This window comes from Somniosus microcephalus, chromosome 1, assembly GCF_052327205.1.
Source record: "Somniosus microcephalus isolate GS21.2 chromosome 1, FLI_Smic_1.0, whole genome shotgun sequence".
In the NCBI taxonomy this organism is placed as follows: Eukaryota; Metazoa; Chordata; class Chondrichthyes; order Squaliformes; family Somniosidae; genus Somniosus; species Somniosus microcephalus.
The window spans coordinates 50,946,341-50,963,364 of record NC_140987.1 but is presented as its reverse complement, the minus strand read 5'-3'; the positions used below and the strand labels follow the sequence as shown (position 1 = coordinate 50,963,364).

The 17,024-nt window shown below is 44.7% G+C and overlaps 1 protein-coding gene across 1 annotated transcript in view; it reads right to left on the bottom strand.

The window, feature by feature from the left end:
• Positions 1-5,105: 5,105 nt before the first annotated feature.
• The window catches only part of LOC147124061 (organic cation/carnitine transporter 2-like), an 81,276-nt gene continuing 69,357 nt past the window's right edge, over positions 5,106-17,024 (bottom strand). The window contains exon 12 of the mRNA XM_085980328.1: positions 5,106-9,121. The gene's annotated coding sequence lies outside the window, so the exon portion shown is untranslated. The remainder of the gene's footprint in view (positions 9,122-17,024) is intronic.

The window sequence follows — 17,024 nt, the reverse complement described above, 5'->3', positions numbered from 1 at the left end:
ATGAAGTCTACATGGACTTCAGTAAGGCTTTTGACAAAGTCCCGCATGGTAAGAGCCCATGGGATCCAGGGCAATTTGGCACATTGGATCCAAAATTGGCTTAGTGGCAGGAGGCAGAGGGTGATGGTCGAAGGTTGTTTTTGTGACTGGAAGCCTGTGTCCTGTGGTGTACCGCAGGGATTGGTGCTGGGTCCTTTGCTGTTTGTAGTGTACATTAATGATTTAGATATGAATGTAGGAGGTATGATCAGTAAGTTCGCAGATGACACAAAAATTGATGGAGTGGTAAATAGCGAGGAGGGAGCCTCAGGCTACAGGACGATATAGATGGGTTGGTCAGATGGGCAGAACAGTGGCAAATTGAATTTAACCCTGAAAAGTGTGAGGTGATGCATTTTGGGAGGACTAACAAGGCAAGGGAATACACAATGAATGGTAGGACCCTAGGAAGGACAAAGGATCAGAGGGACCTTGGTGTGCATGTACATAGATCCCTGAAGGCAGCAGGACAGGTAGATAAGGTGGTTAAAAAGGCATATGGGATACTTATATTCTATGCCTTGGCTAATGAAGGCAAGAGCAGGGAGGTTATGATGGAGCTGTACAAAACGCTAGTTAGGCCACAGCTGGAATACTGTGTGCAGTTCTGGTCGCCACACTATAGGAAGGATGTGATTGTATTGGAGAGGGTGCAGAGGAGATTCACCAGGGTGTTACCTGGGCTGGAGCGTTTCAGCTATGAAGAGAGACTGGACAGGCTGGGGTTGTTTTCCTTAGAGCAGAGAAGGCTGAGGGGGGACCTGATCGAGGTGTACAAAATTATGAGGGGTATAGATAAGGTAGATAGAAAGGAACTTTTCCCCTGAGTAGAGGGGCCAATAACCAGGGGGCCTAGTTTCAAGGTAAAGGGCAGGAGGTTTAGAGGGGATTTGAGGAAAAGCTTTTTCACCTAGAGGGTGGTTGGAATCTGGAACTCACTGCCTGAAAGGGTGGTAGAGGCAGGAACCCTCAAAGCATTCAAGAAGCATTTAGATGAGCATTTGAAATGCCATAGCATACAAGGCTACGGACGAAGTGCTGGAAAATGGGATTAGAATAGATAGGGCTTGATGTCCGGCGCGGCCACGATGGGCTGAAGGGCTTCTTCCTGTGCTGTATAACTCTATGGCTCTATGGTTGCATATTGCAGAGAAGGGCACAAGCAGGGATGTGGTCAGGAGGACCTGGGTGCAGTGTCGCAAACGTTTCAATTATCTCAGTAGATCATGAAACATTAGTGCAAAGCCACACTCAACCTCATCCTGCTGTGCCTCTCATCACATCCCCATCACACTGCCTTCCCTACCCTACTCTTGCACATCCTTACTCATACCAACTTACCTTGCTTCTGCACCCATCTCTATCTATATTATCGCATCCCCATCTCACTAGCCACCCCTCACGCTCACACTCATCCTAATGCAATCATACCAACTAACAACACACAAGGGTAGGCTTGGGTGTTTTATCCAAGTTTCTGTTAATGAGCTGTCAAACATTGAAACCTTTATTTTCAATACTTTGCGTTGTTGGGCAGATTTGTGTGCACCTTTGGAAGTGACTTAGTGAGTTGCAGTGTATAGTGAGACATAACGGTACCCCTGCAATGGTCATGAGTGTGAAAGGAATGGCCTGGGCATTGTAAGGATGCTTTATGGTGTTGGTGTGGGATGGTGCCAACCTGGCGCATCATGTGGCAGCCAGGGTGTACAGCATCAAGTGAAGTAAATCTGACCATGGTGAGGCCATCCTGGGCAGCAGTGTGGTTGGGTGCTGATGCCCTCTGTCCTGTGCAGCATCAGTTGATTGCGGAGAATGTTGGTGTTGTTGGTGCTGCTGGTGTGTCTGGTGATGCTGGTGTTGGGGCTAATCGTGGTGAGATTCTGAGGACCAAGTTGAGAGAGTTTCAACGGCACCCATGCTAATGGAATAGATGGCAGGCGAAGTAGAGATGACAGAAGCAATGTGTCAACGGTGAGAGAGGTAATGAGGTCAGACTGGATGGAGACTTGTGTAAAGACTTGCAGCATTGTAAATCTGTTGTGGAAATGTAGTTTAAAGAAGCTAATGGTTAAGGGAACATTTCTCAATCAGCTGGGAGTTTTGACTTGACATTTGAAGCTGTCAACTCATCAGCTGATTCAATGGCCACTGACCTCCTGCCTCAGCTTCACAGACGAGGTCTAGGCACAGCGGGAAACCAGTGGGCTACCTATCAAATCCAAAAAGCTGGGGAAAACCATTGTTGAGTGGCTGTAAACAAGCCACTAATGATTTTAATTGCCTCCCCCACCGCTGCGTGTCGGATCTGCTCAGTGCTGACGGATCCGACATTTGGTAAAGGCGCGTGGCGGCGGGTTCCCGACCCACTTGGGAAAAATAGCACTTGCCCACCCGACCTGCCACCGATCTCGCCCGCTGACCCCCCTGCAAAATCCAGCCCATTGCTAATACTTGGAAACAGCCTGTCTCTATGGAGAAGAAAAGAGGGAGGAGAAAGCTTTCAGTCTAGCAGCAGGGTCACAATTCCTCCTTGGTTCAATGACCAGTGTATTGCAAGCAATTGTTTCTTGAAGAAACCAGACCTCACACCAAGCTATAAGTAGAATGTTGCAAGAAGCGCTCGTCTCCCATTTCTTTGTATCATACATTTATATTGGTAGAATTAATTAAAGATAGAATTTCTGTCAACAAAAAAATACTAAGAGTGACATTTTTATTTTATGTTTAGAGCTCATGATGAGTACAGGGGTCAACCTTGAAGAGAATGGAACATTAGGCTAAGTTGAAAAGCAAAATACTGTGGAAGCTGGAAATCTGAAATCTGAACCGAACTTTCTGATGAAAGGTCATTGACCTGAAACGTTAACTCTTTTTCTCTCTCCACAGATGCTGCCTGACCTGCTGAGTATTTCCAGCATTTTCTGTTTTTATATTAGGCTAAGTTGTTTGTTTTTAACAAATGCCTATTTTATAAGCAGTACTTTTTAGAGGAGGCAGCACAGTGGGGGCAGACCACAAGTCCACTGTACCAAGGATCCTCTACATGCACAGCTCCTAATTGAAAGTATCCCCACTGCAGTTATACCTTTAAAATCTTGAAGAGATAGTTAACATATGAAAAAGGACGGGAAAGGAGCAGCTAGTCCATCAAGCCTGACTCATCGGATACGGTGCAACCTGAACACGCCATTACACCCTTCCCCCCCAGTGGCCTGGCAATCTCCTGGCAGAAGTAAAAACACAGAAAAAAAACGTAGACCAATTTAGGAAAAAACTCTGGGAAATTCCTCTCGGACCCCGCAGGTAATCAAGTATCTTCAGGAGCCCACAGTAACTGGTACCTCTATCCCTAGCAACCCACACCATCTTCTATAACTAGAGAAATCTTCCACTTGCAGGAACTCGTCCAGCTCCCTTTTGAACACTTGCAGCGAATTCCACTCAAATATTCAAAATTAGTGCAATTTATCATCAATCTGGCAAAGTGCCGAGAGGATCAACCATAATCTGTCTCAGAAATGTATTTGGAATCTTGTTGACGTATCAATTCAATGTGAGGAGATGTTTGGAGACAGTGGTTGGGAGAAACATGGGATTGTCCCCAGGCATAATCAAATATACTTTTGCTATATGTTTGGATAAATAGAGAGCAACAATATTTCTTCCAATGGTTGTTGCTGCATCAGATGTTGTCAATACAGAAAATAGCTCAAAATCAGTCACAGAGTTTATTAATTCTCATGCCAATTTTTCACCCCTACCCTCTCTCCTGAATATGATTCCAAAGGCAACCTCCCGATACCTTACTCAATCAGCCGATGCTCATCTGTGAGTCTCAAAATAAAGATCAGCATGGTATGGAGAGTACAGCTGAATTCAATCCTGTCCTCACTTAGACACTTCATTCAGAGGTCACTGGCTAACAATCAAGAGCAGGAACTCGGGACAATTTTCACTTTCCTATCCCGGGGTGTGGAGGCCAATTATAGCTCCAGCTGTGTGGGGCAGGTTTGATGGACCAGCTGGTCTTTTCATGCCCGTCAATTTCGTATGTTCGTGCTGCTGCTCAATTGAAATCAGCTAATTCAGCAGAGACCACGGTTCAAACCTGGGACCTCCTGTTCTTTATCTACTGACTGGATAATCTATTGGGGGACCTGCTAGGCATAGGAAGTGTCAATGTTGTGCTCTCAATTTTATGTAATACCCATGAATTCAATATTAATTTGTTGCTTTAGGCTACTCAAATGTACACAATCCGTTGCCTCTTAGGAAATTAACTAAAGTAGACATGTTTACAGTAAGGTTTACATGGCAGCCAATCCAAAGCAAGTATACCTGCAAGTATATAATTGGACCAACGCTGGAAATTCCTCAGAGCTGCTCCTGCTCCACCTCTGTAACTTTGTTTACACACGTAAACAGGGTTTCTGCCACATTTCCAGTGAAGTTACGGTGGCAGAGCGGAACCAGCTCCGAGGAAATTCCACCAAGACATTATTTCTAGGCTATGGCTTAAGAGCCTATTGCAACTGCTGTAGTGTGATATATTATTAAAGTGTAATAAAAATAACAAAACGGGCATTTCAGAGCAATTAAGAAGCCAAACAAGATGCATCGTTCATTTTGTCACAACTACCAAAAGGAAATGTTTCTGCCACAAGGCTGAATTATTGTATTTAGATTTCAAAGTTAATAATTAAACAAGTAACTCAAGCAGCACGGTTCTTCAGCTCCACAATGCACTGAATAGCAATCAACACCGTTTTCTTCATCCAATACACCGAGCAACGGTTAGCAGATCTCACGTTTACCACTGAAGCACAGCATCTGTTTAGGTTTTGTCCTTTGATCTGAATGTTATTATACGAATTGTTGACAAACCTTTTAGTAAATGACTAGGGAAGGAGGGTTTCAATTTGCTGGTATAGACCCCAGTTAGGCCTTAACAGGACACATCATAACATAAATTAAAATTCAAAATTATTTCTTTATGTTGCAGGTATGACATGAGGACACTTAAGTAAAATATACGATACCTTTTCTCCACCCACAAGATTACAGGGTGAGGATAACACTGCCTTGCTACTGCCACCTACATCTCCAGAACAGATTTTAAAAATTATGATGAGGAAAGCCATTTTGCTCATTTTAGTTCATTCATCCAGAAAGACCATAAATTTCTCCCATTGCATTATCCATTTGGTTCTTAAGTAAACCCTGGGTTGTTGCCTCCACTACACTAATCAAAAGTCCATGTATTATTCACTCTTTGAAGAATAATTTCCTGATACCAGTTCTAATTTTACTATTTTACCCCGGTGGCCCCTTGTCCTAGTCTTGTAAGTTAATTTAAAGTAATATTCCCTATACAACTTTTGAACAACATTAACAATTTTTATACTTCTATAAGATAGCCTCTGTGAAGCTGTCAAACACTGACAATCTGACTTCTAACTTGAGTCCTTCTCCACAGACTCAGTTAGAAATCTCTCCAGAACAGTGTAGTGTCCGTGTGTGTAGATAAAGACACTGAAGACAGGCGTTGGTTCATAGGTATTTACTAAGCAAGTCTGGGGGATATACACAATACACAGGCTTATATAGCCCAAGTGGCAATTACCGGCATTACGCACACCTGGGGCTCTTAAAGGCACATACACCATAATTGCTCTTAAAGGCACATACACCACAAACAGAAAGCAGAATGCTACAACTTTTGACAGCTCGCGGCCATTCTGCTTTCTGTGCCGGTGAGATGAGGGACTCCCGAGACCTGAAGGAAGTGTTAGATTTGAATTTCGGAGTAAAACCAGACGGAGAGACGGAACTGCTGACAAAGTTAAAGTTCATTAGAAAACGGCCGGAAGGCCTTGTGCACAAGGGAGAGGAGGGAGCCTGCATTAGTAAGTAAAGGTAAGTAAAACTTATTTAAACACTTTACACACACCAAACACACTTACCTAAGCACCCATCATTCACTTGAACACCGGACATCTCGAACCCTCCAAGCCCTTCAGCACACCGGTCCACCTCGCTAACTTGGCGTGGTTTGGAGCCGTCGGGCAGCCCACACTTCAGGGCTAAAAGAGGATTCAGGCTTTGGTTCACAGGCCTATTTTTACAATCCAACAGTCCCCCCTTCCAACCCCCCGAAAGGGAACCTTGAGGCGGGTTGGAAAGTGTGCACACCTACAAGAAGCTGGTATAGCATGCTGGGAAACCAAGTGTGTGAATGATTGAGGTTTCTTCCGGTTACTGGACCTACTTTGTTATACACCTCCCCCCTTAGACCTCTGGTTACTCCAGGAAGGCCACCCACTTGTTGCATAGGGCCTGGTGTGAATCCTGTTGAGGTGGGCAGAAGGTATGCATCAGATGAGTATGGTTAATATTTAAATTTAAATTATACTACCACCTCATACTTCATACACTTGATCTCTCCAGCAAACGACCGAAGTAATCAGAAACGCATGTAGGAGGAGCAGTGCATGCACTAACTGTCTTAACCACTTGTTTCGCAAAGTGTTTCGCTTGAGCCCGTTTACATTTCTTACATGCCATACATAGCAAAATCAAGACCAGTATTAACTGCACCATGACTAATATGTGTGAAATCAGTCTGATCCATGGGTGTTCCGGTGTTCCGATTCTGCCCCGCCTGGAGTATCCTCTGTTTCTTCTACCTTTCCTGATGTTACCCCGCCTGGGGTCTCCTCTACGTTGCTTCGGATCTTCTCTTTCGGTGGGCTCAATTAATTTGTTAGCCATGGGTACCCAATTGGCTTATGTATCAAAGTATGCTAACTACCAGAGCGTGTGAAATAATACAAACCTAAGGGTGTGCTGACATATATTAAGCCCAATATCTCACCAGTGTGAGTTGTCCTCTATGCTGTCAATTTCAATATCCATTCTCAAGTTGTCTTACCCCAAAACATAAAAATGCTTTGGGGGGGAATTCAGTCACATCATGAGCTCACTGAAACCCTCAAACAACAGGGGAATGTCGTATGTGAGTATCCGAATTGTGCCACACAATTGTGCAGCTCTTACTTAAATCTGTGTTGGTTGATCACCTCATACTGGATTCGTACTGGTTTTTCCCACGCTCTGTTACCTACAAAACACAATTATTACAGTCACAGTTAAATTCAGTCTTACAATCATTTCAAGCAATATTACAGTTTAACATCTAATCAACAAATTATGGACTTAAAAGATTCTCCAGATCTCTCTTTTACTCTTATCCGTCTTGTGGCTAATTCTTATTAAATATGATTTCTCCTTAGCCCTCAATTCTCCCAATCCAGATTCTTCAACCTCTAACAGGTACCAGTGTCTTTAACTCTATTCTGATTGTTTCATTAATTGGATAGTTTCTCAATGGAGTATGTGTCAATGCTTTAAAAGGTTGTCTCACTCTCCTGAGCCACATTAACTATTTCATGTCTGTCTTGCTGTTGTCAAGTAACTGAGCATGTCTGAGACCCGTTCTTCAGTGCAAACTCAACATACATTCCTGGATGGTAATTGCTTCATACGTAACAAATCACATTTACACACTCATACCGGTATCTCCATATTATACCACACGTGCCATCTGATACGAGCCTTTCTTGGTCTTTCAGGTGATCTTATCAAAAGATTGTAGTCATCTGGAGATCTTTGCTCATCTTCCTCTGCATGTTGTCGATGTCTCGGGTAGTGGCCAGGCTATCAAATTCAGTTTTTTTTTTTAAAGTTCATTATAGGCAGGGACACAAATGTCTCCAAGAGAAAGCTATCAATTTACTACTCTTAACTACACTTTCCTGAATTTCACTAGGAAATTTTGAAAAATTCTCAATTGGTGGTGTAATTCTCCAGTTTCTATCTCACACCCTTAATTACCATTCATATCTCATTCATGAGTCCTGGAGGAACTTTACTGTCCAGTACAATATTTAAAATTGAAAACATAGATCAAACGTTCTCACTTGATCCAAGTTATTAACACTTTTTATTTATCATTATTTTAGAGGATCTTTTATTTTCCCAAAAGTAACCCAATATATAGTGCCTGAGTCCATCTTGTTAATACAAAATTATCCCAAAATCCAAACAGCAGTATTATTGAACTGACAGATTTTGCCATTGTGACTCTGTTTAAGAGCCCAAGGGGTTAATTTATCAAATCATAAATTTCCTTCTGTCACTGTGGGGAAATATTAACTTAAAATTAAGAAACTTAAATTTAATAATGTCCAATATCTTTAAACTTCATATTAAAGTTGTTGCTTGGTGAACTTAAACAGCTGTCAGTGGAAAGGGTTAACTCCTCTGCAGGCTTTAAGAAGGTGGAGCAAAACATTATCAAATGCACGCAATTGCATCACTTCACGTAAATCAAAAAAAAAACTTTCCCGATCGAAAGACAGTTGTTGCGTTTTCACACTTTAACTAAACACAAACACGGAGGTAATATGGACAGTGAAGAAAGACGGGATTGAGCAAAGTTCACAAGCTAAGTAAGTCTTTGTAATAGACTCTGCAACTATCGGATGTTCTCGCGGAGCAGTTAACTTATTCAATGCGGTCTACACAAATTTACACCAACCAGAATTTCAACATGGCCACAATGAAAGTTTGGTGTTAATAGGTTAATTAACCTCATAACTCCAATTTAATCCAGATCTTGTTAACATTCAAATAAATTTTCTTCCAAGCACATTGGCAACTGTAACTTTAAGGCAGAAGCTTATCTTTTGTAAAACTGTGAACAAATAAAACAAAACAAAATAGCACAGTCTTGCAGAAAACAGTAAATTACGTCATATTCCTTATTGTCTTTTCTTCAGATGTCTTTCCAAAATACTGTAAAAACATTGAATATAGCTGGAGAAAAGTTAGTTTTTTTTTCACATTAAAACAGATCAAATCAAACTGCTTTGGAAGATTTCACCATAGCAACCACAAAAGGGAGATAATCCGAACTCAAAAGTCAGGGGTATGTCCTGGGACAGGTCAGGGTCGTATAACAGTCAGGGTGAGCAGGATCACTGGTTAAATTGAAAAACTGACCTGTTGAAGGATCGATCTGTAAGGAAGAGAAAGGTAAATAACAACCCGAAGAATCGACTTAATCCTCCAAACTTGGTCCTACCCTAATATTGGGAAGGAAAAAAATTAACTTGCATTATTCTTAACCATAGGGTCATTTTCATTTCATAATTCATCGCACATTGCACATTAATTGACACACACACATACTCCACGCAACTTCAATCACAACTTCAAGCAGCAGTCACAATCTCGAGAGAGAGAGAGAGAGAGAGAGAGTGCAGCCTGCGACCTTGAAGAGGGAAGCACAGGCTTTTAAAGAGACAGTACATTGAAGATGAAGGAACACATTCGGCAAGTTCTTTTTATCCTCAGCCCTAGGGGTCCGGAGGGTTAAGGGAAATTTCTTCCCCGGGCGTCACCACGGGCTTAGTCTGGCTCCAATGTCTCCACCTTACATCAAATTATTCCTGCAAGCAAACTGAGGTTCCTGTACTAAGGAGGATCTGGCAGGGTCCATCCCACCGTGGCTCAAAAATACCTTGAACCGGTCGCTGAACCATCACCCATTGCCCCACACAAGGGGGCGTTTTCCAAACCCCCCCCTCCCAATCTTTTGGCATCCTGTGCCTCCTGTAGGTGTTGAACCCGAAAGTGATTGGCCTGATTGGTCTCACTGAGCATACGTAGGTCAGGAGGGTAGTCTGGAATTGAGAGGTGTCCCCCGTACCTTGCGGGGGTGCGTCTTGGGGTAACACCATTGCTCGTCCAGTCATTAGCTCGAACGGGGTTAAACCAGTGCTTTTAGCTGGCGTGGCTCGTAGGCCCCAAAAGAATTGTGGGGAGAACGGTACCGGGCAAGAATAATACCCTACTGCTCGTATATGTTTATCCCGGAATTGTCCAACCACCGCACTATACGCCCGGTTGCCCACCCAATTCCACAGGTGGAAGGGTTTTGCAGGGTCTGGGAGACCCAGGGCAGGTGCATTGGCCAAAGTGATTTTGACCATATCAAACGCTTCGACTGCCTCAGGTGTCCAATCCAGTCTTGCCTCTCCCGGGGGCCCTCCCTTTAGGAGGTTATTTAAGAGACTTGCCAATTCAGTGAAGTCGGCTACGTATGTGCGGCAGCAGTTGAACAATCCCCATCATGCTCCGCAGGCCAGAAACAGTGACAGGTCGTGGCATTTGTAAAAGTGCTTAAACCCTCTCAGGAGAAGGACAACGCTAGATCTTTCTTGGGGCGTGAAAGGCTGGTAGTCGCCCATCGCCCCTACCACCTATTTCTCCATTGTTGGCATTAACTCCCGGATTCATCTGGACGGGGGCCAGCCATAGGTTTGAATTTCCCGGCCCCAGATTGAGGCGGTGCTGAAGGGCAGATATGGTTATATTCGATGGGGGGGCACGTAGGTTGTGGGGTCTTGTTTTGTTCCATGGCTTTAACAATTCCAAACCAATTCTTTAAATCATCTAAATCTTCAGTCTCTGATGGCTCCAGGTGCAGGAGACTACTAAATCGAACTTTAGCCTCCTGAACAGGTCTCAAGAAGTCCTGCAGCAGAGACAGCTTTCCCCTTTTATCCACGATTATGTATCCCATCTGATCCAACCAACTAGCATACAAAACCGCCCCGTAGTTAGCTTGCTTAGCATCCTTTTGTTCTGCCCACCACTTTATTTGACCAACTAACGGACTTGTTTCTTTCCACCCATTCTTAATCATTTCACTTTGATATTTCAAATTTGCCTCTTGGACCCGTTTTACAACAGTGACACTGGTGGCCATGGCCGGAACGTCCGGTGAAAGGGATTTCCCCTCGGCACTCATGTGTATTTCCTTAAGCTCTATCTTATGCTTTAACTTACTTTTCTCCAATCTTATACTTTAATCCGCACAAACGTATCACCTTATACTCTAGATCACCTTATACTCTAAATTAGAAATACACATGCAGGTCCAGTCAATTCCGTCAATCCGTGGTCTCCATGAGGAGTAATTTAACTACATGGATAATTTTAATACTGCGGCAGGTGCTTAAAAATAGTGAGCGTGACTCGCTTTTGGGGGCCTTATACAGGGGCCCTGTAACAACCCCTGTTTCAAGCTGAGGACCAATCCTGACTCCCCCTACTCTTCTCGGGCCTCCGAGTCTCTTATCGAGACTCCTATACCCACTTCGAGTTTCCCGCCCACAATGCGGACAATTTACGTCCTACCTGCACCCTGCAACACAGTATCCCACTCCTGACACCAACTGTTAGATTTGAATTTTGGAGTAAAACAAGATGGAGAGACGGAACTGCTGACAAAGTTAAAGTTTATTAGAAAACGGCCAGAAGGCCTTGTGCACAAGGGAGAGGAGGGAGCCTCCTCAGACTCGCACCTGGCTCTCTAAGGAAATACAGCATACAAGCATTTTATATACCTTTCAATAAGCAACGCCCACTGGTTACAAAAGTGGGCATACGCATACAGACAACGTCACTACAGTTACTCTCTTATTGGTTGGGTGATTAGTCACTCAATGTCGGGAGCTGCCCTGAAGTGTTCTTTGACATTAAGAATAACACCTAGTTCTTAGACATCTAGCTTCTGTGAGCAAGGTCGTTTAATTCTTGAGATAGAAATGGCCGACTCCCTATGAAGTTCAATTTTTCCTTATCTCTCAGAAAGCCAGCTGCATTAAACACTGCCTCTGTAACACTGATAACAACATTTTGGAATCAGTAAAGACAGAGACCAAGAGTCTAGTAAATATGCTGTGGTCCACTATTTCTACAGTACTTAGTTAAAAAGGGTTAATGATGGTCAAGTGTCCCATCATGCTTTGCAGCTACCTAAATACTACATGTACGATTTTAATACATATATTTCTTAATAAGTGAAGCTAATCATCCTTTAAATATGATTTCTAGTACTACAGCCCTCCCTACAGCTTTGGTTAATGTATTTAAAGACTAGAGGATTCAGGCTTTGGTTCATAGGCCTATTTTTGCAATCCAACAGAAGGAAGCCTGCATTAGTAAGTAAAGGTAAGTAAAACTTATTTAAACACTTTACACACACCAAACACACTTACCTGAGCACCCATCATTCACCTGAACACCGGACATCTCGAACCCTCCAAGCCCTTCAGCACGCCGGTCCACCTCGCTAACTTGGCGTGGTTTGGAGCCGTCGGGCAGCCCACACTTCAGGGCTAAAAATATGGATTAGGCCAAAAACTGCCTGTTAACTATCTGTTAACAGGCAGTTCATTGGCACTAATCCCCTTCCCGCCTCGGGGAGGCGGCTCCCAGCACAGGTCGGCTACCCGCATCCTGGGAAACGGGCATGGAGGCGGGTAGGGGGTGGGAAGGGTTTGTGCCCCCCAATTCTGCAATTTTCCCCCCACTCCCGCCTCCAAACCTGCCTCCACGGGGCTTGGAAATTCGAGCCCAAAATATTTGTTTAACGTCTCTGCCATTTCCATATTCCCCATTATAATTTCCCCTGTTTCTGCCTCTAAGGGACCCACTTTTACTTTCACTAATCTCTTCCTTTTTACATACTTGTAGAAGCTCGTACAATCTGTTTTTATACTTTTGGTTAGTTTACTCTCATATTCTATTTTCTCCCTCTATCAATTTTTTGGTCATCATTTGCTTATTTTTAAAGCCCTCCCAAACCTTAGGCTTACTGCTCTTTTTGGCAACATTGTAAGCCTCTCTTAATTTAATATTATCCGTAACTTCTCTAGTTAGCCATGGCTGTACCACTTTTGCAGTGGAGTATTTATTCCAAGGGAATGTATATTCATTGAAAATTATGAATTATTTCTTTAAATGTTATCCATTGCTTATCTACCATTGCATAAGATAAGAGCTCACGGAATTGGGGGTAATATTATGGGCCAGAAATTTGGGTCGGAGACTTCCCGCGGGCGCAAGCCCCGGACCTGCACTTACATAGAAACATAGAAGATAGGAGCAAGAGTAGGCCATTTGGCCCCTCGAGCCTGCTCCGCCATTCAATGCGATCATGGCTGATCATCCAAATTCAGTACCCGGTCCCTGCTTTCTCCCCATACCCCTTGATCCCTTTAGCCTTAAGAAATATATCCAACTCCTTCTTGAATATATTTAATGAATTGGCCTCTACTGCCTTCTGTGGTAGAGAATTCCACAGGTTCACCACTCTCTGGGTGAAGAAATTCCTCCTCATCTCTGTCCTAAATGGCCTACCCCTTATCCTTAGACTGTGACCCCTGGTTCTGGATTCCCCGACCATCGGGAACATCCTTCCTGCATCTAGTCTGTCCAGTCCTGTCAGAATTTTATAAGTTTCAATGAGATCCCCTCTCATTCTCCTAAACTCCAGCGAGTACAAGCCCAATCGACCCAATCTCTCCTCATACGTCATTCCTGCCATCCCAGGTATCAGCCTGGTGAATCTTCGCTGAACTCCTTCCATGGCAAGAACATCCTTCCTCAGATAAGGTGACCAGAACTGCACACAATACGCAAGATGTGGTCTCACCAAAGCCCTGTACAACTGTAGCAAGACATCCTTGTTCCTGTACTCAAACCCTCTCGCTACGAAGGCCAACATACCATTTGCCTTCTTAACCACCTGCTGCACCTGCATGCTTAACTTCAGCGACTGGTGCACAAGGACACCCAGGTCTCGTTGCACTTCCCCTTCTCCCAATCTATTGCCATTCAGATAATAATCTGCCTTCCTGTTTTTGCCACCAAAGTGGATAACCTCACATTTATCCACGTTATATTGCATCTGCCATGCTTCTGCCCAATCACCCAACCTGTCCAAATCATCCTGAAGTTTCTCGGCATCCTCCTCACAGCACACACACCCACCCAGCTTTGTGTCGTCTGCAAATTTGGAGATATTACATCTAGTTCCCTTGTCTAGATCATTAATATATATTGTGAATAGCTGGGGTCCAAGGACCGATCCCTGCGGTACCCCACTAGCCACTGCCTGCCACTCGGAAAAAGACTCGTTTATTCCAACTCTTTGCTTTCTGTCTGCCAACCAGTTCTCTATCCAAGTCAATACCTTGCCCCCAATCCCATGTGCCTTAACTTTACACGCTAATCTCTGATGCGGGACCTTATCGAAAGCCTTTTGAATGTCCAAATACACCACATCCACAGGTTCTCCCTTATCTATTTCACCAGTTACATCCTCAAAAAATTCCAGTAGATTATTCAAGCACAATTTACCTTTTGTAAATCCATGTTGACTTTGTCTGATCCTGTCACTGTTTTCTAAGGAGTGGGCCTTTGGCATAGCGGTAGCATCCCTGCCGCTGGGCCAGAAGGCGTAGGGTTTCGAACCCCGCACCAGACAGTCCCGGCAAGTGGAGTCGGAGCTCTGGCTCTAAATTTTGGGTTGACATCCAGTGGGATACTTGCGTCCGTGGGTGTGGGTGGCCCCCCCCTCGTATGGGTTGTGGGAGCCCGTAAAACCCTCCCGCCATAGGCCTAACCACCCTAATGGCTGGTACGAAGATGGTTACGGTCACGGAAGGAGCGTTAATCGCGGCCAGAAATCCTTCCACCACTGTATACAGTTCCCCAAAGGGAACAGTATGAAGACACGTACGACGACAACTGTTTTCTAAGTGCTCTGCTATTACATCTTTTATAATGGACTACATAAGAACATAAGAAATAGGAGCAGGAGTAGGCCAATCGGCCCCTCGAGCCTGCTCCGCCATTCAATAAGATCATGGTTGATCTGATCCTAACCACCAATCCACTATCACAGAACCATCTCCTGAATCTAACAGAATTAGACACATGAAATAGGAGCAGGATCAGGCTACACGGCCCCTGGGCCCGCTCTGCTACCCACAGGGCCATGACCGATCCGAACCTAGACTCATGTCCAAATTCCTGCCCACTCCCCGTAACCCTTAATTCCCTTTACTTCTAGGAAACTGTCTATTTCTGTTTTAAATTTATGTAATGATGTAGCTTCTACAGCTTTTTGGGGCAGCATGTTCCATGGACCTACCACCCTCTGAGTAAAGTAGTTCCTCCTCATCTCAGTTTTGAAAGAGCAGCCCCTTATTCTAAGACTATGCCCCCTAGTTCTAGTTTCACCCATCATCAAATCAAAATCAAATCAAATCAACATTTATTGTCATTGTTAGTGCACAAGTGCAGTACAACGAAATGTAGGCTTGTGGCTCCCGAGAGTGTACATTTGGATTAAGACATTTAAACATTCAACATACATTTGGCTTGTAGTATATTAACATAAATATAACCATAATAAAGTGCATTGGCAGATGTGCAGGCTTTAGAGTTTATTTGTGGAGTTCAGTAGGATGACAGCCCTGGGAAAGAAGCTGTTCCTAAATCTGGTCGTACGGGTGCGAATGCATCTATAGCGTCTCCCAGATGGCAGGAGGGCGAACAGACTGTGGCTGGGGTGGGTAGGGTCTTTGATGATGGACCGTGACCTCCGTAGACAGCGTTTCTGGTATATGTGCTCTATGGTCGGTAGCCGGGTGCCGGTAATGCGTTGGGCAGTTTTGACTACCCGCTGCAGGGCTTTCCGGTCATAGTAGCTACAGCTGCCATACCATACTGTGATACAGTTTGTCAGGATGCTCTCTATAGTGCAGCGGTAAAAGTTAGAGAGGATCAGGGGTGACAGGTTACATCCCTTCAGCCTCCTTAGGAAATATAGGCGCTGCTGGGCCTTCTTCACCAGAGAGGAGGTGTTGAGGGACCAGGAGAGGTCTTCCGTGATGTGGACTCCGAGGAACTTAAAGCTGTCCACCCTTTCCACCACAGCCCCATTGATGTGGATGGGGGTGTGACTTCCGCCTTTGGACTTTCTGAAGTCCACAATGATTTCTTTTGTTTTCTTGGTGTTAAGGGCCAGGTTGTTATCGGCGCACCACTTCACGAGATGCTGGACCTCCTCCCTGTAGGCTGACTCATCGTTGTTGGTGATCTGGCCTACTACCGTGGTGTCATCCGCAAACTTGATGATGGTGTTGGAACCCTTAACAGCCACACAGTCGTGGGTGAAGAGGGAGTAGAGGAGGGGGCTCAGCACACATCCTTGTGGGGCCCCCGTGTTCAGGGTCAGTGGGGGGGAGGTGTGGTTACCTAATTTGACAGACTGGGGTCTGTTTGTTAGGAAGTCCAGGGTCCAGTTGCAGAGGGAAGTGTTCAGGCCAAGAGTTTGGAGTTTGGTGGCCAGCTTATTGGGGATGATAGTGTTGAATGCTGAGCTGTAGTCTATGAATAGCACTCTGATGTAGGTCTCCTTACCATCTAGGTGATTCAGTGCCGAGTGTAGAGCAGTTGTGATTGCATCCTCCGTTGATCTGTTTGCACGATAGGCAAACTGGTGTTGGTCAAGGGAGGCAGGAACACTGGCTTTGATGTGGGCTAAGACCAGTCTCTCGAAACACTTCATTATGATGGGTGTGAATGCGACAGGTCGATAGTCGTTCAGGCACGTCACAGCCGTTTGTTTTGGCACAGGAATAATGGTAGCGGTCTTGAAGCATGTAGGGACTACTGCCTGGGCCAATGACAGATTGAAGATGGCGGTGAGGACATCAGCCAGCTGATCAGCACATACCTTCAGTACCCGTCCAGGGATGCTATCCGGTCCAGCAGCCTTTCGTGTGTTCACTCCGCGTAGAACACCCTTTACGTCGGAGGTCGACAGAGTGAGCACCTGGTCTTCTGGGGGTGGCAAGGCTTTGGTAGCCGGCTCCCTGTTGTCCCTGTCGAAGCGAGCGTAGAAGTTGTTAAGCTCCTCCGGAAGGGAGGCATCGCTAACCGGGGGACTGGTGTTTTTGCCCTTGTAGTCAGTGATGGACTGGATGCCTTGCCACATGCGCCGGGGATCCGAGTTGTTGTGGAAGTGATCCTCTATCCGCAGTGTCTGTTTCCTTTTG